This window comes from Arvicanthis niloticus, chromosome X, assembly GCF_011762505.2.
Source record: "Arvicanthis niloticus isolate mArvNil1 chromosome X, mArvNil1.pat.X, whole genome shotgun sequence".
Classification (NCBI taxonomy): domain Eukaryota; kingdom Metazoa; phylum Chordata; class Mammalia; order Rodentia; family Muridae; genus Arvicanthis; species Arvicanthis niloticus.
Genome location: NC_047679.1, coordinates 77842487 through 77864641, shown reverse-complemented (window position 1 = coordinate 77864641; position 22155 = coordinate 77842487). Strand labels below are relative to the sequence as shown.

Genomic DNA, 22155 nt, shown 5'->3' with positions numbered 1-22155 from the left:
TAAAAATGTTCATGTTCAGAATACTCAAAAGATGTTTTGACTAATGTTGAATGCAATGAAAATGCATTCTTACCTTGAGAACTAATCCCCTACTAGGTTCTATTATTCAGCTTGTGGGGTAAGAATAGAACTTTCCTGTTATAAGGAGTTCTAACCTGGTCTATTCTGAAAGATGTTAACATTAAATTGATATCATTCAAATAACATTTTCATGACCTCACTCAAAGTGGCTGGCTTTGTGCATAGAAAATTATTAATCTGTGCTATACAGTGTATGAAGAAATTGAAATGGAATAATGTGGAGGTGGATCCAAGTAAGTCAGCAGCAAGAGTTGCCAGGAGGATGTACTGAAGACCATGTTATAGGCAAACAATAAAATTCCTGAAGAATAGTAGATACAGGAATTAATTTAAAAGGATGTCGTGTCTTATTAATGAATAAAAGATAATCAGCCACAGGCAATTGTGGAATAATTAGCTATGTAAACTAGTAATGTTTAATAAAACAGCTGTGGACATAGATTTGAATTCTCAATCTTTTCACATTAAATTTCTCTGAAAGTGTCACCTTTAACCTACTGTCCCAAAGAAGAATCTGAAAACTCAGAGTTTCCATTCATACATTATTTTTCCTCAATAGGGCTTCTGAGAGCTTCAGGAGATGTATTTATGCTAGAAGCAGCCATGCTCTATAGCTCTACTGTTTACAGATTGACAATAGAAAAACTGTAAGGACCCAGAACATTCCAATCCTCCAGACTTCCCCAAAGCTGTCAGGATGTTTCAAAAGCACTAATAAGAAATGGACTGCAGACATTAAGCAGATATTGACTTGTTTTGAAGGCAGTCACACATTTATTGAATTGTGGGGTAAATATTGATTGAAGACAAAACCAATATTAACCTCAAGGAACAATGCATATCTTTTTAAATTTTATTCTCAAAATTAATTGTGACAAGAATTTTGATCTACTTTTTTTTTTTTTTTTTGAAGACGGAATGCCTTTTAAACAACTCCAGTTACCAGGTCACACTTTCTGTTCTTAAACTCAAGTCTATTTACTCCATATATATCAATATAAAGAAAGAAGCAAAGAATGTAATATTAACTCCTGTTTAATCACCTGTGTTCTCTGTGCCTGTAAAAGTCTGCATCTGAGTGTAACTGAAAATAGGGACAAGAGAAGAAAAAACATTGAGAAGAAAAAGAGTCGTTTATGTTTTAACCTCACTGTACAGTAAATATTTAGCCTTGAGACAGGTTGTAATCACTCTGAAACATATATATACAAACTATGCAGAATGCAGTCAAGTTGTTGATAGACCTTCCTGTCTCTCACTGTGTTTACATCCATTTGTGTGCAAGAAGTTCTCTAAACAGACATCATCCTATCTTTCTGCTCACATGTCAAGCCAGAACAATTTCTCTTCCATTTCTACCACTAAACTAAACGTGTTCATTTATCATCTATTTCTTCATGAGTAAGTCTGACAGATTCTAAGTGCTCCCAACTCTACTTCTTGATGGTTCAATCATGCCCAACCCCACCCCCAGAGAAAGATTTCTATTCTTTGGCTCCAAAGTCTATCTGTCTGGATTCTCAATTATATCTATAGTTACTCTCTCCCAGCATTCATCCCAAGTTCATTTTTTTGTACTTAGTCCTTCAAGGTTGTAGTTTCCTTACATGGAACCATTACTCTTCTTTAACAAGGATGAATACATTTTCCATGCTAATTCTTGCAGTACTGTGAATGATCATTACCACCTATGTTCTTTCGACTAAAAAAAAAAATCCACAGCTCATTTATTTATTTGAAAAAGAGACAAAACCAGCTGTGGCGGCACACACATTTAATCACAGTACTTGATGCAGAGACAGGCAGGCAGGTCTCTGTGAGTTTGAGGTCAGCCTGTAGCTCACTGTCAACATGAGTATGAGTAAAAAATTAAAACAAAAATGAATCACTATCAGTTTTTGATAAAATTAATGTTTTTGAATGTTAATCTTAAATAATATTTTCCACAGTAATATACTTTAACATAAATACACACACAACACACACATGCTTATGTGTTGCCCAAGATACAAAAAATGGAAATTATGAACTAAAAGCAAAATATGCTACCTATACTATTTATTCTATTCTTCAACTTGTGTCTGGCATGGAAAAACTAAGTGGGGAAATTAACAAACCTTTAAAAAATATCTTTACACCATGAACATCAAATCTATAGCCATGTATATATTCATTTTCATTTCATACGTGGCCTTATTAATTCCACTAAATAGTGTAAGTTTTGTACCTAGGTGATGTTTCAGTGTCATACATCAAATGTGAATGATAGTCTACAATGGAGTTTGTCATTTATTAATCAAACATGGCCTTGCCTCCTTATTTATACAAACACCCCTTGTAGGAGAAACCTTCCTTTACTATCTTGTATAAATTAGCATTTTTCTTCATAAGCACTGTGGATTTCTCCATATTCTACTTTATAGTATCTATAGAACACATCAAGTGAATTGATTACTTTGCATTTACTTTACTTCTTCCCCAAAAGATTGTTTTTTTCTAGAAGAACAGATATTGTGTGTCAAATTTACTAATACAATTTCCATGTCTAGAAAAGTGTACAAATCATCATAATCAATAAATACTAAATGAATGCATAAAATGCCTGAAGGGTAGTAAGTTCACAACAAATCACAGTATTATAATGATTACTTGTGAGTCATTAAAGCATTTTGGAAAACATAAAACACCATACACAAGTTGCTTAACTAATTGATTAGAAGTAAATCTAGATGTGAAAAATCTATGGTACCCTCCAAAAGTCCATTACATACCAGTATATATACATCTGAAGATGATTTGATGTAAGTATTGAATCAACTTGGTCTCAAACTTCTGGCAGCTGGAAAGCACTATTGATGTGAAAGGCAGCTATGGTTCTGTTACAATGTGTGAAGAGCTACTTAATCAAATATCAAATGGAGGCAACCAGAAATAATATGAGAGAGAGAGAGAGAGAGAGAGAGAGAGAGAGAGAGAGAGAGAGAATTTTTTCATTTCCTATATCCTACTAGGCGTATTCTCTGTCTGAGTTCTTGGTCCAAAGCCTTTCACAATAACTACCACTGAGGCTGTGCCAGCCTCTGACACTGTCTCAGACAGTAACTGTTGCAAATTGGCATTTTTTTAGGTAGCTTCTTAAGAAGGGGGACCCAAAATACATTAATTACAAGCAAACTTAATTGAGCTCCAAAAGTTAGTAATATGCTGTAAGAATAATATTTAATAAACATTAAAGTAGTACACGTCATAAGAAAGTCTAGCCTTGAGTTAAGTACTGTAGTCGGCTGAGCCACCTTCTCAGCTCCATGAAATCATTTTAACTCTTCTGTTGTTATTCCAGATAAATGACCCATCATCGTCATCAAAAAGGAGAATGTGTGAAGTGGCCACCAGTGACCAACAGAGAGACCAAGAAGTTAATTTCAAAGAGTCAAGAAGAACAAAAGAAAAAATGACTCCTGAGCTTCTGAGTGGACACATCCCTCCTGGCCACATTCCTAAGCCCATTGTGATGCCTGACTACGTGGCAAAATATCCTGTGATTCAGACAGATGACGATCATGATGATCAAGAACACTATTAGGCTGCGTTCCAAGACCAGTTCTCAGAGTACAAAGAGCTGTCTGCGGAAGTGCAGGCCATCCTGAAGAAGTTTGATGATCTGGACGCGATGATGATCATTCTGAAAACTGCCAGGAACATGAGAGAATTTTAAGAATTCATGAGGAATTTAGGAAAAAAAAAAAAAAGAATGACCCTTCATTTCTGGAAAAAAAAAAAAAAAAAAAAAAAAAAAAAGGAGCGTTGTGATTACCCCAAGAACAAACTTTGTCACATAAAGCAAAGAATTCAAGAATATGATAAAGTGATGAATTGGGATACGCAAGACACCGTTTAGTCGCTGCCTTTGTGTGTTGGTCTCCTGAGTGAGAAGCAGGCATGTCCAGGTCATCTTCTGCTTGGTTTAAACACATCCTAGGCAAAACAGTGTGATTTTACTCAAACATTTCAAGACAGTTTCAAACCCACAAGGGCCTTTACTAGGATGGGAGAGACAGTGTATTCAGACGTGTACACAGTTTAATGGCTTTCTTATTAACAAGGACTTGAAGCCAAGATCAGTTGTCACACTCTGTGATCTTGGGCAAGCTGATCAGTCCTCTGTGCCTGTTTCTTCTGTAAAATGATACCTACCTCATAGGGCAGTTATGAGACTACGTGTGCTCATCTTTATTTCTCAAGCATCAGGAACAGAGCCTGCCGCTACAGAAGCACCACATTCGTGTGGGGAGTACTGTGGGTGTGTTGGTGGAATGACTGAGCTACACTGGATGAGTCTCAAGAAGTAGTCCTTAGTGAGCAAGCGTCAACAGCTAACCAAAGGCACATGTCCCATAATGCCCTTGTGCTTTTCACCTTTAGCACATGTAGCCTCAAGTGGTTGTTTCACTGTTGCCTGCGACCTGCTATGGCCCCTCATAGCCTCCATGTCTGTAGTCAGGGTCACTGTGCACAGACCCCATGGCCCAAGGCCCATGTCCTGTGCACGCGAGAGTGTCGCCTTTCAGTTTACTTGGATTCCCTCCTAGATTCATTAGCACACTTCATCTTACCAAGAATCATCTTGGCTAAAATTTTATCCATGAGAAATGGTTTTGCTAATTTTTTAAACAAACAAAAAAAATTTGTAAGAAATATTTTTTAAAGGGTTGGTGGCCCCAAGAGGAGAGCAACAGTGCCAGCCAACCAGAGCTCCCCAGGGTTTATTTAAATCACCAGCCTAGGAGCACAAAGAGAAGCACCCATGACTTCAGCTGTATACTTAGGGGAGAATGGCCTTGTGAGGCATGAGTGGGAGAGGAGATCCTTGGTCCCATGCAGGATGAACACCTAGTGGGGAGGAATTCGAGAATGGGGAGGGGGAAGTGGGGGGTAGGTGGGGGCATACCCTTGTGGAGGCAGGAGGGGGGATGGAATAGGGGGTTCCTGGGTGGTGGGAGGAATGGGGTAAGGGGATAAAATCTGAAATGTATGCATAACATCCAATAAAAAATATGGAAAAAAATTTAAAAAATAAATGACTAATGACAAAAAAAGAAAGTCTAGCCTTCTGATAGACATTCATATGATTTTATAGTGGAAGCAATCTCAAAGAAAATAACTGAGTTATTGGAAATGGCTCAATCAGCTTAGCATTGTATAACAGTTGTGTCCCCAAAGACTCAAGATTATTGGTGACATTAATAAGGGAAAAAGGCATGCCATTACTAGAAGTAGTAGATCTATTTCACACTTTGGATCCGAGACTCAGCTTTGAGTGGTGCATTATACACCAGAGCTGAGAACGAGTCATGGGAAAAGTGATTCTAGTTGTATTTAACCACTACGAAATTAGAGTAGTATGTATTCTTTGGAACTTTCTAAAAAGTGCACACAAGATGCTACGTAATTGTTCTTCCAGCAAAATTTTAAAAATTAGAATCAGGGGTTACAATTTAAATTCCGGGTCCTAAAATTTGTCCTGGAGCAAAATGTCAAAGGAGTACATTTATCAGCCAATCCAAAATATACATGAAAGTGAAAAAAAATAGGAGGTGTAAAAGATGGAAGTAGGTATCTTCCTTGTATGAAAGCAAACATGTGTTTGTGATAGAAAAACCTCAAATTTCATCACTTGAAATTATATTTAGTATTGGTTTTCTTAAATAAAATGTCTTTATTTAAAAGGAAGTCATATTGTAATTGGAAGATCAGTCTATTTTTCTTAATTATACAGTAAACACAATATAAATTAATCAATATTATTTAGTTCCAGTCAGTTACTAATATTGGCTTAACTCAAAAACTACCTTTTCTTTTAAAGAGACTTAAGTAACACTGAGACTGCTATTAATGGTGAAATGGTCCCAGGCTAAGACTTTCCCATTAATATAATTCAGAATGAATGCATAAGTACTGTAAAAAAGTTCTCTTTCTTGTTATAAAGTATATACATTATGTTTATATATCCTACAAGAAGTAAATATTCCACACTTTCTGTTTATAAAGTTAAATAAAAATCTGTTTAGAAGCCTGTAGATTTCTAAGAGGAAATAAATGTAAGAGGGAAGACCAAAACTAGAATTAAAATGTAGAATGAGCAGTCAAGGGCCGGAATATTACAGCAAATCTAGAGAGAAAGCAAAAATCAGCCAACTTGTTTGAAGTCAGACCAAGGTTAAAAATTAGTGAATCAGGAAAACTGCCATCTGCTAGGGCAGACCCACACCCAATAGTTTTTGGATAGCACAAATTTTATTTGATTGGTTAAAGGCAACGAGAATAAGAAGGAGGATGGACAGGAAGCTCAGGTGGATCTGGAAGGAGGTGTAGGAGGGAACTGAGTATGATAAAATACATTTTCAAAAAATTAATAAAATATTATTCAAAGTTTCATTCATTCATGGTTGCCAGCTTAACCCTACCCAAAACTTTTTTTCTGCCCTCATGGTTTCATCTGTGCTATGAGTCACCTCTGGCAAAGCAAGCTGAGCCTTTCTTCCTGAGATTCCACTAAAGGTGCTTCTTCTACTCTGGTCTTGTAAAACTTCAGCTCAAATTCAGAATTTCATTCACATTTTGTTCACTTAAAAACACTCCTTGGTGAGATTGTAAGCTGGTACAACCATTTTAAAAATCAGTCTGGTGGCTTCTCAGAAAATTGGAATTAGCATTACCTGAGGACCCAGCTATACTACTTCTGGTCATATACCCAGAAGATGCTCCAACATATAACAAGGACACATGTTCCACTATGTTCATAGCAGCCTTGTTTATAATAGCCACAAGCTGGAAAGAACCCAGATGTCCTTCAACAGAGGAATGGATACAGAAAATGTGGTACATTTACACAATGGAGTATTACTCAGCTATTAAAAACATTGAATTCATGAAATTCTCAGGCAAATAGATGGAACTATAAAATATCATCCTGAGTGAGGTAACCCAATCACAAAAGAACACACATGATATGCACTCACTGATAAATGGGTATTAGCCCAAAAGCTTACAATACAGAAGATACAACTCATAGACCACACGAAGCTCATGAAGAAGGAAGACCAACGTGTGGGTGCTTCAGTCCTTCTTAGAAGGAGTAACAAAATACTCATTGGAGCAAATATGGAAACAAAGTGTGTGACAGAAACTGAAGGAGGGGCCATCCGGAGACTGTTCCACCTGGGTATCCATCCCATGTGCAGTCACCAAAGGCAGAGACTGATGTGGATGCCAGGAAGTGCAGGCTGACAGGAGCCTGATATAGCTGTCTCCTTAGAGGTCTTCCAGAGCCTGACATATACAAAGGTGGATGTTCACAGCTAACCATTGAACTGATCAAAGGGTTCCCAATGGAGGAGTTAGAGAGAAGACTGAAAGAACTGAAAGGGTTTGTAGCCCCATGGGGAGAGCAACAATACCCACCAACCAGAGCTCCCAGGGTCTAAACTACCAGCCTGGGAGCACATAGGGAGGGAACCATGGCCCCAGCTGTATATGTAGGGGAGGATGACAGTGTCAGGCATAAGTGGGTGAGGAAGTCCTTGGTCCAGTGAAGGCTGAACGCCCCAGTGTGGGGGAAATTGTCGGTGAGGAGGTGGGAGTGGGAGGATGGGTGGCGGAATATTCTCATAAAAGTAGGAGGAGGGGGGATGGGATAGGAGGTTTCTGGGTGGGGGAAATGAGGAAAGGGGATAATATCTGAAATGTAAATAAAATATCCAATAAAAAATGTCACACAGACCATATGAAACCCGAGAAGAAAGAAGATCACACCAAAGTGTAGATGCTATAGCCCTACTCTGAAGGGAGAGGAAAATAATCTCCAGGAAATAGATTGAGAGAGGAGGGGAAGGATAAAAAAGGGGACTGGTTTAGATATGAGAGGAGATGGAGGAGAAGTACAGAAGGTCAGGAATCTGAAAGTAGGTGTGTAGTAGTAGGGGAGGGGGAGCTGGTGGTAGCCACTAGAAAGTACCAGATGCCAGGGACCCAAGAAGTTCCCAGGACCCAATCATTAGCCTAAATACCCAACAGAGGGGTGATAGAACCTGTAGAGACCATATCCTGTGGATAGGCATGGCTCTGGTAAAGGGATGGATGGGGTCACTCACCCATCTCAAAAATATTAATCTAGAATTCTTCCTGTCAAAAGGAAATGCAGGGACAAAGAGTAGAGGAGAGACTGAAGGAAAGGCCATCCAGAGACTGCCCCACCTGGGGATCCATCCCATATGCAGACACCAAACCCAGACACTGTTGCTAATGCCAAGAAGTGCTTACTGACAGGAGCCTGGTATAGATGTCCCCTGAGAGGCTCTGCCAGAGCCTGACCAATACAGGTGCAGATGTATGCAGTCAAACATCGGATTGAGCATGGGTACTCCAACAGAGAAGTTAGGGCAAGGACTGTAGGAGCTGAAGGGTTTTGCAACCCCATAGGAAGAACAACATTATCAACCAACCAGAACCTCCTCCACCAGTGCTTCCAGGGACTAAATCAGCAACAAAAGAGTTACACATTGGAGGACCCATGACTCCAGCTGGATATATAGCAGAGGATTGCCTTATCTGGCATCACTTCAAGGGGAGCCCCTTGGTCCTGTGGAGGCTCTATGACCCAGGGTAGGGGAATGCTAGGGCGTTGAGTCGGTGGGTGGGTTGGTGGTGCAGCACCCTCATAGAGGCAGGGGAGGGGATAGAGAGCGTGTGGAGGGGAAACTGGGAAATGTAAATAAAATAACCAATAAAAATTGAAAAAAGGTCACATGGCCAAGCTCCAAATCAACGAGAAAGGGAATAAATTACAAGTAATCACTCTATGTCATATAGACATGATTGAGATCACCCACTATACATATTTCAAAGTCTCAACTTTGACTGAAAATGTTTATGAAATATTCTGTGTTTATTTTTGAAAGCTATGCATAAGGTACATAATTAAATTTAACCAGAGAGTTTGTCTATTTCCTTGAACTGATGGAAATTCGATGAATAATAAAAAATTTTTAAAACCTTTTGTAAAAATTTTTGTTTTTTGTTTTGGCTTCCAGGAAGCTAAGAGAGAGATACCTTTGAGTCAATTGCAGAGCCTCTGTTTATTCTTGTAACTAGTATACATACACAAATTTCCATTAGCATTAGTTTGTATTTCCTATGTTTACTTTACTCTCCTACTACATTAAGCTCATTATGTAAGTCCTCAAAAAGCTGTTCTAGACAAATGTGAATTACTAATTAGTATGATAGCTAGCAATCTCATCAGTTTTTACAGCCTTTGTATCTTGTTTCTATTGATATAAGCTTCTTGAGTGGGAAATGAATGACAGCTAGGTCTTTGTACTGTTGAAAGTATATTCTAGTAGCAGATAGACTGGATGTAGGTTTGTAGAACAGCTCACCAGATGGCTAGCTAAATCCAACTTTATATGTCTCTTTGAGTAAAGGGATATCATTTTATTTCCATGTTGATCCTTTGGGAAACCTATAATATAGAAAAATCAACCTATTGAGTAGTCAGTGTAGGAATTCACTAAATGTTGAAATGTCTAACTTAAAAATTAGTCTTCTTTTCCAGTTGCTGGCAAACTCTTAGTGATTTTTAAAGATAATAGTAGCATTTCTACCATACAGCAAACAATGAGAGAATGTCACACTTGCATTTAGAGTAAAAGTAATATTTCTTTGCCAGATAAAATTATTGTCTCAGAGGCTTACTGCTGGATAACTTCACCCTTTCTAGTTCTTCCTGAACTCTGGCTGGCTGTTTCAACTCAACTGTTCTTGTTCAAATCTCTTCTACAAGCTGGCTGATTTAAACTGATTTTGCTTGGCTTCTCACTGAATTGCTCTGCTCAGCCCCAAACTACCTCTGTCAATCTGTTCTAATTTTCTGGTTCTTTCTCATTCTCTGGATCATCCTATTTTTGCCTGCAACCTGTCTCGCATTCTCTCTCTCTCTCTCTCTCTCTCTCTCTCTCTCTCTCTCTCTCTTTCTCTCTCTCTCTCTCTTCCTGTGCTCTTTTCTTAAGTCATCTTTCTTTCCTGTATTTTCTTCTGTGAATTGGAAGTATCACATCTCTGACCCATTCCATCAAATCTTTCTCTGATTTTTCACATTGTCTACCCCTCAATTAGATGTCACTTTCAAATATGGCTGCTTCATTTTATAAACCAACTTTATCTCCATTGTTATGAATTAAAGTCATGTACTAAGGGTGTGTCTTATTCCAGCCTGATCATACTGTAATCTGTGGTGTGTCTACATTCTGGATGGATCATATAGGCCTAGAAGGTCATTGGATGTGATCCTTTGCCAGAGCAGTCATGTTGCTGGATTAAAATTCCTCTACACTTAGAAGTGTTGCAAACCTAAATGTAATGTTACCAGGTTTCATTTTGATTAATTTATCTTACACAATATGGGTTAAAACTGGGTCAGCTTTATTTATCAGATTTCATTCAATAATCTTAGGTGATTTTCATTATTACTAGTTACTCCATAGTTTTATTCATATCCTCATTATAATAGAATAATGTTTTGGGGGCAAAGTGTTTTGAGAACAATTTCGAAGTGTCAACTTTTTTGTTGTTTTTGTTTTAACTTTCAGCTACTAAATGATGAATCTTGCAATTACATGTACTAATTATTAAGGAGACTCAGGAAGTCTCTAAGACTCTAAATCAAATGATACTTCTGACTACTATACTGGATCATCTCCATACACCCTCCAAGCCCATTCAGTCTGAGTAGCTATTAGTATCATGAATGGTTTGACTAAGTATAAGTGCAGCACTATGTTATGAGATAAACTACCTCATAACATAATACAGATCAAAACTATGTATTGACAATAAAGGGAACTGTCACAGACTGCTGATGGAAATGTAAAGCAATCCATAGACATTTTTCAAAAAAACAATAGAAAATAGAGTTAACATGTTAAAATATGACCCAACTATATTACTCAAGAAAATATTTGAAGGATTCTTATGTCAACAAACCACAGTGATATTTGTATATCTCATTTATTTTAGCAGTAGATTAAATAGATAAATGGAATAAGTCTTGTGCATTAGTAGATGAATGGATAAAGATATAATATATTCATATACTTTTTCTGCCACAATAAATTATGTTTTTGCAAGGGAATTGATGTAAGTAGAGGTCATCATGTGACGCAAAATAAGCCAAAGTTAGAAAAACAAATGCCATATTTCCTAGATTTTTACATATAAATAAAAAAAGGGGGGAAAGGAGAGAGAGAGAGAGAGAGAGAGAGAGAGAGAGAGAGAGAGGGAGGGAGAGAGATGGGAGGAAAGGGATAAGAATGAATACAAAGAAATTACATGATGTGTCAGTACTATGTATAGTGAATGTGTACACATGTCATAAAAATGGCAAAAGATAGATTTCTGTACAAAAAACTCGGCTTATTTGCAGCTTTTAAGTGGTTTTCATCACAAAACACCACTTGGAGCAACCTATTTGGTTACTACTGAAGAAATTCTAACAAGCACATGTTCTTTTTGTCTTGTATCATGACAAAAAGACGAAAGATCTATTGCAAAAAGCATCCTTCAAGAAACAAACAAAAAGGCGGGGGTAGCTGGAGACAGTACAAACACACTATGACATGTACTAGGAAGTAACTGTAGATTGAAAAGATATGGTCTAGACAGCTGGGCTACCCGGGGAGACCCAGCTTAAGACAAACAACCAGCTACTGAGGCAAAGGGTATATGTCCCAGTTCAGAAAAAGCAGTATGTTTATAAATCTGTGATCTGACTTATCTCACTTGTGAATCAAGGGTATTTTGAGGAACTCTTGTTACTTTGAGCTATATATGTTTTTATAGCAAATGCAGTGCACTGAGTATATAAAAAAAAAATCTCTAGGTGAATTAATTGCTCCCAGATGTGACTATCTTTTCATGCCAGAGGCCAGAGAAGAACTAAGGAGCAGTGGAAAAGATCAAACTAACACATTGCTGCTTGAAAGATTCAATATCATTTACCGACAGAAATACTAAGACTTGCCAGCAGTCAAGCTTCATATTTGGCCTTTTGAAATGTACTGAAATGGAAGCCAACATGTTGCTGTGCAGCTTATAGAACCATCTGACTCTGAAGCTGTTCTGAAATAACCTTTTCCTTCAGTGCCCAGGCAGAGAGATGGCCCTGATAATGCTCTGGAGTCAGTTAGTGGGGCTATTTCACTACTGGATTAAATCTTTCAATTTTTCAAATTCATTACACATCTTGTAGGCAAATGAAGTATCACGTTTTGAAAATGATATCCTTGTATAAATGTATTGACTTCTAACTGCATTGTGATTTGCAGGTGCTCAGGAGAAGTCCCTGTCATTGTCTCAAGACAGCCCATATCAATACGATTTAATGGTCCTAAAGATTTTTTTCTGACTCTAAGGACTCAGGGATTCATTGAAGCAGACTCCTGTAGGGATTTTTCTTAGTTGGAGAGCAGAAGATCTGTGCCCATGGGTCCTTTCATTATACCTATTTAACACTTCTTAGCATACCACTTATTTCTGCTGCTTTTTCTCATAATATGGAGAAATGATTTTTTTAAAAAAAAAATTGAGTGTCTCAGCTTTGAGATTACAATCCACAAAACCATGAACATATTATCATATTATAAGATTTGCAACAACATTAGGAACCCAATGGACATTTGGTAACTATTCATATGATGATGGTAATAGTAGTTTAGTTTTGAGATAAAGTGAATTTTGTTTCCTTAAACACATAACATAGGTTGAAAAGATATTCAGTTTGAAAAATACATACATAAATATGATAAAAACTCACTCAGAAACTTTTTACCAGCGTTCTTTTCCTCCCTCGTGGTGATATGCATATAGGCCAGGGCCTCATGAACCCCAGGAAAAGCACATTACCACACCTTATCCCAGTAAACATGCTTTGAGAATCTGTAGTAGATGAAATTCCCTATATGATTGATGGTCATTTGCTCACCTCTAAAATGCACTGGAGAATACATGTTTTTGCATTATAGCTATTCTCTAGATGAGACAAATATTTTATGAAACTAACGAAGTAAACCTCTATCCATTTTTCTTCTTTTCTGTATCCCATTTGTTTTTCAGCTTTGTTTCAAAATTGCTTTTAAAAAAGGTTAGATAATATCTGACAATTCAAATATACATCACCATCTTTAAAGGTGAAATGGCTAAGTCTAAAACTACCTGGTGGTACTTTTAGGTGATATTTGAGAAAAGCTTCAAAATTGAAATGTAGAGGTATAGATATTGTCATAAGTTTTTCTCATTGTTAAAGAATGTTCACAGGATTATTATATTACTCTGGGTGAATACATGTTTCACTCAGCACTTTAGAAACTATGTTTGTGTAAAATAGCATGCCAATCACCACAAGGAATATCCTCAGCTTTCTCATAGAACATTTAGAAATAGATAAGGAAATTGATGTCATCATGATAATTATGAAACCCTATTGACATTTATTGTACATGGAGCAGGTATTCTACACATGCTGAAATATACAAGACAATTATGAATTGAGCTTGCTATGCCTGTTCTGCGAACCCATAATACTATAGTTTTTTGCTGTAGTAGTTTAAATGAAAGTGGTTCCTTTTTTTGAAGCAAACAGTATCTATTATAATTACATATATTCACAATGACACATACATCAAATACTTTCTGGGGACTTAAAAATACCTACAATCAATTTTCAAAACATTAAACATTATAACTTATGTGGTAGGAACATCATATATAATCTTTATAGTATTTGAGATGTTGAGAATCTATATAAATTTGAGCCAGTCTATAAGAAACATAAAATTTGAAAAAATTTATATAGATTCTCAACGTCTCAAATACTATAGTTTTAGTTTTCAAACAACTAACCAAGAGTGAAATATTAAAGTACTTACCTAAAACTTAAATATCTTGGTCAAATGTTGTTTCTTTCCTAAGGAGACCCAAGTGTTACCAGAATCCTTATCAACCAAAGTAAAACTTCTACCAATGATACTTTTGATATACATCAACAATACAACACATATCAACATACAACAATGTTTTATCCTCCTTGCCATTTGTTTTACTTTGCATGTCTGAAGGTCTTTCAAAATAAGTTGCCCAGCCCTGAGGTGAGTACTAGCGGTAAGCAGGCCTATGGCAGAGCTGTCACCCAGGCCATCAAATATAAGGAGTGTACCAGGCACTGGGCCTCCAGAGTGCTGCTGTTAAGACAAGAATTGGAATATGTCTTGCTTTCTGAGGAACTTACAATGACTCCTGATACTAAGTCAGTTTCAAAAAGTACTGAATGGCTTTGTAATGTGAAGATTGTTTAAAGCAAATGTCTCCCTGTATTAACAGTTTGTTTACCCAGAGGCAAAGTCTCACTAGACTGTTCAAAACTTTCCTTCCCATTCTCCCCAAATGCCACCACCCGATGGCTTTCCTTTCCTGAATTCCTTAAAATACTTGCTGGTTATCTGCTTATCTTCTATGTTGCTGCATTGTGCTGTTTTGCATGGCAGTATTTTTCTTACTGGTTTGTTTATTGCTCAACCTAAGATTCTAACCTTTCCCCTATTTATGCATGCTATTACTAGATTATTGGTACCTAAAGATGCCCTCCTCTATGAAATCTTCAGTGCCCAGATCTCAGGAGCTATTTTCTTTTGCTGTCTGTAATATAAACAACTTACACTTACACGACTAATTCCATCTTAAGGGTTTTCTTCCTAACTGTAATCACAATGTCCTTTTGGGTGAGTTATGTACATTTCCCTAAAGGTGTCTTAACAAAGCTAATGTGCAATCAACATCTATAGAGTGGCTGCTAGACTGTCAGGAAAACTGTTCATAATCTTATGTCAAAATAGTAGTCTGGCCAATTTATTGAAAAGATGGAAATTATTTTGTTAAAGTGAAAAAAATTAGGCTTGGTTCAACTATCCTCAGTACTTTGAAACCATCTTAGATGCTACCTGAACAGGACAGCTCCCACCTCACCAACACCCCTGCTATTTTCTGGCATCTATCATCTACAACATGGACTCAGGCTTTCCTCAGAGATGCTCACCATGTTTCTCTGTACCCTCTACAAACAAACAAAACTTATTCCTTCCCCTTTTCTGAAAAAATGGTCCATTGACCTTATTAAAACCAAAACTAATGTTTATAGCTTTGGGGGAAAATACACACACACACACACACAAAAACAGTCAAATCAATTCAGGCCTTCTCATCTTAACTCAATCAGAATCCTCCCAGAAAGGCAGTTCCTTCCTTTAGACTTTGCCTGATACTACAAACTGTAAACTGTTGAGTGGCTTTCAGGGTTCAAGTACCACCTTGAGGCATGATCTTTTTTCAGTTGTCTGGATGATTTATTTGACCCTCCTTCTTCCCATCCCCATGCCAACAGATCCTTGAACAGTACTGTGAAATAGACTGGTAGGAATCATCTTTATACCCAAGTCTTTTGAACAAATTGACTTGAGTAGAGCTACCTTACTACAGTTTCCCATACCACTGTAGCTACTGTGTAACACAAGTTGTTCTACAATTTTTAACTAATTGCTTCAGTCATTATTTTCCTAATGCCACTGACTGAGCATTGTCTTTTAAAGCTAACTTTCCCATCCCCATCATACATGCTCTGCCAATAGTTCTTTAAGTGTTTCAGTTCCAATCATCCCTTAGCACTGTGTATGTTTTTAACTTGTGGACAAAGACAGAGACATGGAAAAAGTAAGTTCTTTTTACAATCCAGAGCTCATTCTTCAGTATGAGTCTTGATTATATATAAAGGAATATGATCCTCTAGTCCCAAAACATTGTCCATTAGAAAACCAGGAACCATTCGTTTTCTCACCTTTTAAATTCTGCACAAGGCATCAATTTTATGCTACTGAGCATGTGTGTGTGTGTGTGTGTGTGTGTGTGTGTGTGTGTGTTACGGTATATATGTATTTTCTTTTTTAAATTAAAAAAAAAGAAAAAATTTCATTCCCCTATGTCCAATATAGGCATCTAGGTATATAGTTACAAATTAAAGGCCACAAATATTTCCCAAGAAAAAGCATTTAAAAAAAGAAAGAAAAGAAAAGAAAAGAAAAGAAAATCAGCTCCTCCTTTCACATAGCACAGCTAGCCTTCAAAGCACACCAGCTAAGAAAAAGGCATCATCCATGGAGACAGGTGTTGGGGGCCGACTTTTAGCAGAAAGCGGCTATCAGCTTTGCAGCCATCTTGAGCCATATACCCTGACATGTGACTTGAATTACAATAGCCTACAACAGCTGAGAACACTCCGATAATCTTGGTTTAGATACCTTGAGATTAAAGGTGTGTGAGATTAAAGGTGTGTGAGATTAAAGGTGTGTGACTTAGAAGTATAGAGATCAGAGTTAGAGACAAGACCTAAGGGCATTTAAAGGTGTAACTTAGAGGCGTGGCTTAGAATCAGAATATAGAAGACAGAACCAGACATCAGACCAGAGAGAGAGATTCATACACATCAGACATTAGGTAGAATCTGCCCTCACCCTCGCTCTTGCTGAAACCCGACCTGCAGACCGGAGCAGCAGCTTGGGCCGGGATACAGTGGCCGCCCAAATGTGGGTCGGCCTGGGCCTCAACATTTTGCCTGGGCTGCAACATTTATTTTGGCCGCCCCAACTTGGGGCTAGTGCGGTCCCCAACAGACAGGAAGACTGAGCTTTTCCTCTTTGAATGATAGCTGAATTTTTATTGGCAGTTCTAGTAAAATATATAACTTCTCGTTTATTCTAAGCAAGGCTCTCCCCTCCCCCCAGCTTCCAGCTTTTCTTCAAATAATTCCTTTACTCTTCCATGAGAATTGAAGTCTTGGAGATTTTGAATAGCAGGGTTTTGGGTGATAAGCAGTCACTTTAAATCATGCGTTGGCTACGTGGAGAAGAAAGAATATGGGAGGGTGTCAGAGACCGTGAGTGAGAGAGATGTAGTTAATTGGACACACTGGAAGACAGCAAGCATTTCAAAGCTGCTTTCGGTATCTCACGAAGGCCCAAAGGAACACAGCACATCCTACATTACCAAAGAGGTCTACAGCATCTTGGTGCAGCAGGTTCTTCAGGTCTTGACCATTTACGGAGAGGATCTTATCACCCTCCTGAAGCTGCCCATCCTGGGCCGCAGCCCCATCCTCTTTGATGAGGCTGATGTAGATGCCACTGTCGTTGGAGACATACTGTTGATCTGTCCCACCAACGATGTTGAAGTCCAGCCCCGAGGGTCCTCTCATCAGGTTGATCTCTTCCTCTGTGACTAAATAATCCACCCTTCCGTTCATATCTCACTGCTCTCCAAGCGGAGACCTGGGGTCAGCGGGTGCCCAGCACAGGTGAAGGTGAATCAAGCTCCGTGTCTCCTCCCCAACATAACATTTACAGTTTCCTCAGCTGTCAGAAAGGAAAAGGAGGAAAGTGGTTCTTATACTCTCATATGTTTGACTGTTTGGTTTCTAGTTGGTGAAAGTGTTTGGGAAGGATTAGGAAGTGTGGCCTTGCTGGTGGAATTATGACCTTGGGGGAAGGCTGTGAGGTTTCAGATGACTCAGCCATTCCTAGTTAGCTTTTTCTAACTAGTGCTCATGCATCAACATATGAGCTCTTACCTACTGCTCCAACTCCATCCCTGCCTGCCTTTGCCATTCTCCCTGCCATGGAACTGAATGAATGACTCCAACAAATTCTTTTCTTCAAAAGTTGCTTTGGCCACAGCAATATAATCATAACTAAGACTTTTTCCCTTTTCTCTAAATGGCAAATTTCACAATCTGGAAAGTTTTTCTGGGTAAAACTTTGAAACCATATTTGTCCATCCCTCTTTTTCTTATAATGTGTATCAAATTCATCAGAAAATCCTGTTGGTGCACTAAATCTCATCCTAGACTGATGAGATAATTCTGCAGATAAGGGCACTTGTTACCAAGCCTGATGATCTGAGCTTCATCCCAATACTCCCACATGGTGAAATAAGAGAACTAAGTTGTCCTTTGACCTTCACACCTAGGTCATGGTACATGTACACTCAGACACACATACATACACACACAAATTAATTAAATGTAAACAAACAAACTATTCAGAATCCCATTAATTTTACTATCCCCCATGCTTAAAACCTGTTCTAACTACTACATTTTTTTTTTTTTTGCCCAGATCACTACACTAACTTTAGAGCTGGACTAACTCAATCTTTGTCCTCTCCCTTAACTGTATACCCCAATTACTCTAAACTCAATACCTAATTAAATGACAAGATATAGTAGATATCTTGCAACTCATAATCATGTGATGGTTTCCATCTCATTGCCAGTTCAAAGTACTTCAAAGGGTATCAAGGCCCTTCTGCCATTACTTCTTGGGCTTGAGTTTCTGTACCTTTTCAATGTATACATTTTGCTAGCCTGGCCTCTTTGCAGCATCTTCCTTGTAAATTTTATGCAAACATCTCCTTCTCAGTAAAGACTTTTGCAACCACATTTATTTTCTTTTTTTTTTTCTTTTTGGTTTTTCAAGACAGGGTTTCTCTGTGTAGCCCTGGCTGTCCTAGAACTCACTTTGTAGACCAGGCTGGCCTCGAACTCAGAAATCCGCCTGCCTCTGCCTCCCAAGTGCTTGGATTAAAGGCGTGTGCCACCACCACCCTGCCAACATTTATTTTCAAATTGCAACCATCTACACTTTCATGACAATCCTAATATGCTACCCTACCCTGCTTTTCCTGAAACACTATCATACTAACATGGTTTTCTTTTAATTTTCTGTAACCAGGTTTATTGTCTATCTTTTTTCCCCATCTCCAACTAGGTTATATGGCTCCATGAGGGCAACGATGTTTGTTCGCTTTGCTATCCTCAAATGTCTGGAACAGTAGCTGACACTTGGTGAATATTTTGTAAAGATCTGTTGACATGTGTTCATGTATTTGAAAAACTTTTATATTTATTTGATGAACTATAGTAATTTTCACCCCCACATTTTCCTCTCTCATGCTCTTCCTTCTCCTTCTGAAACCTTTATTCCCAACAAGTTCCCCTCAAAATTTCATGTATTCTTTTTGTGTATGAAACTGTCAAACAATAAAAGGAATTTAACTATATAAATAGAATAATTTTAAAATAAAAAGGGATTGTATACATTATAATTTGAGAAAATACAATTTCTTTATTTTAAAAGTTGAATAAACATATTTTTAACCATTAAAAAAGTCATGTCATAAATAGCAATAATAGACATGATATTTGGATATTTTGCTTTTAGGTACCTGTGAAGGTACCCTTAGTAGCTGTCATAGCATAGCAATTTTGTCTATAATTTTAAGCATCAGCCTACTTTATTATGTGTTCAAGGTAGGTTTTTCCTGATCCTGTTCATACCAAAGTACATATTATTTTATTACAAATTACATTCCTTTCATTTACCTTTTATATTACTGTTAGAACATGTTGTTTCTTTGTTCTTTAATAATGTGCACTAGTAACTTATATTATCTACCAATTTCAATGCAAATTTTAAAGTTGGCTTCTTCAAAAAGCACATACTACAGCAACAATGGAATCATTGATATTTCCAGACTACACATTTCATGTTGCATCTGTGATTTTTTTTCCAAAGATAGCTATCTAAGCACTTTGAGAATATTGGGCAGATCATAGAGTTAAAATTCACCAGTATTTGATACAAAAAATCTAATCCATGGAAAGTACTTACCAATTCTACAAACTTTCTGGATAAGACTGGGAAACATAATCTGCATGTCTGCTATGAAAAATAACCCTAATTTCTCTGTCATCCTCTAACTACAAGCCTGGAGAGCTGTTAGAGATGGGCTCTTCTGTGCATCTCTGTTTCTCAGTATGAACCTCTTGTGTCATATCTTTCCAAAGTAAATGAAATAGAGACCCAGATGTTTATTTGCTTGCTCATTTCTCATAGAAAAGATGTCCCTTGCTGTATCTTTTGGATCTGCTTCCTATCTAGTCCTACCTAGTCATCACTGTATTCCTCCAGGATATACTTTTGGTACTTGCTTCCTGACTTTTAACTCTGGACCATATCAGCATCATCCTTCCCCTTCTAAGAGGAAGCCCTTGAACTATTGTACATGTCTCTCTACCTGTCAGATTTTTTCTGTTCCCAGCTAGTTGTATCATACTGATATGTCAGTAAGACTGACTACACACTAAATTATGACCCTTTGAAAGCAAAATAAACTTGTCCTTTTTTTCTTTTTTTTTTTCTCCTAAATTTTTCATGCCCCTTTAATCTTGAACTTTATTTGAAGTGGGCACTTCCATGACATTTTAATAGTTACTACCACTGTTTATCAGGGTCATGTCATATGAATTTAAGATTTAGAGAGGAACCAGTCAGCCCTTTTACTTTCTTGTATTGTGTAATAGGACTTTTACTATTTTGACTAAGAAGTCTGATGCATGGTACATTCATACCATATAAACAAGGTTTTTTGTTTGTTTGTTTGTCTGTTTAAGGACCAAACACCAATCTGAATTTCCTAGGATTTAATGGAATTTAGGTTCTCTCACATAAACAGAATGAATAAACTTTGGGTGAATGACAGACTTTTGTTTTGTTTTGTTTCATTTTGAGAAAAGATCTCACTTGGTAGTTTTAGAACTATCCTGGAACTTGAAATATATAGACCAAGCTGGCCTTGAAATTACAAGCATAAAACTGCCTTCCAAGTGCTGAGATTAAAAATGTGTGCCACCACACCTGGCCAAGTTTATTTATCCTTAAGGAAGTCAAGGTTCTAAGATATCATCACCACTCAAGTCAAGATAATGACCTGTGTGCATTGTCCCACAAACAGTGTTAGGCCACTTGAATACCCTCTGATATTCATAGTGTAGCTTCTAGTTGCTATAATCTAAAGTTGGTACAGGTTTCACTATTAGCTTCTGTTCAATCTCTGCCTCCCTTTTTCCTTTGTCTTCTGATCAATCAAGCTCTAGCTAGACTCTAAGCCAGTGGTTCTCAACCTGTGGGTCATGACCCCTTTTGAGGTAGAACTACCTTTCGCAGGGGTCCCATATTAGTTATCCTGCATATTAGATATTCATATGGATACATTCATAACAGTAGCAAAATTACAGTTATGAAGTAACAAAGGAAGTAATTTTAGGGTTGGGTGTCACTAGAGCATGAGGAACTGTCTTAAAGGGTTGCAGCATTAGAAAGGGTGAGAAGCACTGCAAGCCACCACAAAGTGTTTCCTACACCTCCAAAAAAGGATGAGCTGCCACCAACAAAAGGAAAGAACAGGAATGTGTGGGATGGTTGGGGGCATGGAATGGAATACTACCAAGAACAAGCAGAGGAATAAACCCAGGACTCTGATCTTCTTCACATCTATTGCCACTGACTCCCAACCTTTAAGGCTAATTCTAGCTGCCAGCCAAGAGGCCAGGTTTCACTTGAGTGAAAGCAGATGCCCCTACCTTCACCTTGGAGATGATTTGACATAATAAGTATCATTACCTCTACTCAAACTAGATGTTTCTGAACTGGGGTGCTGTAGCTTGTCAGGTTTTAATGCTGGAACTCTCCCAGAACACCAGAAAACTCAGAGACAGGGGTATAAAACTCATGTACACATCTAGACCTCTCTGACATATAAGAACTCAAACATCTAGTCACAATATCCACAAAACAAACTGCCATTTTGTACTTCTGTTTGACAGAAAAGTTAAGAACAATTTTGTAAGCTTTGAATACAGTAAGCTGCCAGCTTAACTCTTCCTCCCTCTCATTGCTCACATTGTCTTTAGAGAGAACCCAGTGAACCAATGGTCAGAACTCATTCTTTACTTGATACCCAATGTCAAAAGTTCTGACAGCTCAAAGAACATCAAAGAGTCAGATTCAGAAGCAATTTGTCACATCTGCCAGTGCATTTATATGGGGCAGTTACTGGGAAGTCCAACGGGATTTTGACTGC

General features: G+C 37.7%; 3 pseudogenes; 2 read left to right on the top strand and 1 right to left on the bottom strand.

Moving 5' to 3' along the window:
* Positions 1-2220: 2220 nt before the first annotated feature.
* LOC117695033 (MARVEL domain-containing protein 2-like) lies at positions 2221-4005 on the top strand (annotated as a pseudogene).
* An 11838-nt stretch (positions 4006-15843) lies between these two features.
* Positions 15844-15961, top strand: LOC117695652 (small nucleolar RNA SNORA40; annotated as a pseudogene).
* A 1203-nt stretch (positions 15962-17164) lies between these two features.
* LOC117695368 (synaptojanin-2-binding protein pseudogene) lies at positions 17165-17479 on the bottom strand (annotated as a pseudogene).
* Positions 17480-22155: the final 4676 nt, after the last annotated feature.